Genomic DNA, 1902 nt, shown 5'->3' with positions numbered 1-1902 from the left:
ATATAAGTTACTCTAGACCTGTTAATAGATTTTTCATTTTCTTGTTTGTATTTATTTCTGCATTTACTTTTCTTGTTATTAGTTTATAGTTCAAATTTCCTTTCCTTAATTTCTACATTTTCTTTCTTTCTCTAAATTCTACATTTTTATTTCCTTTTATTAATCTTTACATTTTTGTTTATCCATGAGCACTAACATGTCAAGCAGGCCTTTAAGAGAAATTTTCGTACCTATTTCTGTAAGATTTATATCTCTCATTATGAAGCCTCATATCGAAAAAAAAGTTTCTAACTAGACCCAAAATTAATTACCCTAATATAAGGTCACAAATTTAGAGAAGTATCAAAAAACTCATACTTGCACCTTGAAGAATTTTTTAAATATTGCAACATGGTAAAGTTCAATTGATGGCATTCCCTTTTAGTATTAAAGATAGGGAAAAGATTTGATTTTATTCTCTCCATCATGAAAGAATTATAAGTTGGGAACAATTAGAGTAGCAATTTTTGAATCACTTTTTCCCTCCAAGTAAAATGATGCACATGAGGAATTACATCACAAACTTTGCTTAGGCGGATGGAAAATTATTATTTGAAGCATGATATAGATTCAAGAGTTTGCTAAGATAGTGTCCCCACCATGGTTTGGAAAGATAGTTAATAGTGCACATATTCTACATAGGGATTTCCCTCTCTGATAAATCACTATTAGACTTATCTGCTGGAAGTTCTTTTATGAATAAAAGTTTGAACGAAGCATATACATCAATTGATCAAGTGACATTAAACCTCCAAAAGTAGTTGAACAAAAGTTGAATGGAATCTCCCCTGATAGTTTCTAAAGTGCAAGCCATGAATGCAAGCATGCTTGTTAAACAAGATGTAGTGCAACCATACAAAAACCTTGAAAATCACTTGTCATATAATGAGAGGTTCAAACAATTAGAGACTAAGAAAGTTTGACTTCAAAATAGTTCAAACAATGACTCCCTCCCACCTAAATGAAGTCAAGTGAACATTGTAACGCTATCTGAAGGATTGAAGAATGCGATAGGGGGGGGTGAATATAACACTTTTAAAACTTTTATTTTGCTTGTAAAACAAATCAGAATAAGTAGTGGAAATCAAAATGAAAGCAACGCAGATAACAAAAGTTGGTTACTTGGTTCGGAGCCTAGGTCGACTCCTACTCCAAGATCCGTGATCCTTGATCGCACCATTGGACAATTCACTAAATTCTTCTTTCTGAAACCTTCTAAAAGAAGCAATTCATACAATGAAATGTGTAAGATAGTAACAACATACTATCTTACTTGAAATAAAGCACAAAGCAAGCTAAATAATAATATACCGACACTAGATGTAGGATGAAGCTCGGTCGGTACTTCTTGAATGGAGCAGCAGCTTGCTTGGATATGAGTAGTAAACTTGTTGCATGAACAACAGCTTTGCACAGAGATGAACTCAGAACCAATACCCATCCTTGAACCTCGAGCACCACTTTTATAAGAATCGTCAACGTTTAGGTGACCGATCATTGGATTCGGTTGACCGAACCCGCTCTCTTCCTTCTTCGCTGAAGTCCGATCTTTGAGCATTGATGGCATTGAATGGTTTGGTTGATCAATCACCTTGTTCGGTCGATCGAATGATGCACTTTCCTCGTTTGTCGAGATTCTTCATTAATGGGCCTTTAATGGGATGATCGTTTGGTCTACCGATCCTCTAGTTTGGTCGACTGATCAATCTGACTTCCTTTTTCGCCTTAGGTTGATCTGATCTGTGCCACATTTGCTTGGTTCAGTCGACCGATCAATGTGTTCAGTAGACCGATCAATGTGTTCGGTCTACTGATCAATGTGTTCGGTCGACCGATCAATGTGTTCGGTCAACCGATCAATCA

General features: G+C 35.6%; 1 non-coding gene across 1 annotated transcript; it reads right to left on the bottom strand.

Annotated features, from left to right (window-relative positions):
* Positions 1-536: 536 nt before the first annotated feature.
* On the bottom strand, positions 537-646 carry LOC122007612. The gene has a single exon (XR_006119066.1). It is a non-coding gene; the product is annotated as a small nucleolar RNA R71 (small nucleolar RNA).
* Positions 647-1902: the final 1256 nt, after the last annotated feature.

This window comes from Zingiber officinale, chromosome 7B (genome assembly GCF_018446385.1).
Source record: "Zingiber officinale cultivar Zhangliang chromosome 7B, Zo_v1.1, whole genome shotgun sequence".
Classification (NCBI taxonomy): Eukaryota; Viridiplantae; Streptophyta; class Magnoliopsida; order Zingiberales; family Zingiberaceae; genus Zingiber; species Zingiber officinale.
Note: the sequence above shows the minus strand (reverse complement) of the source record. Positions and strands in the feature narration are given on the sequence as shown.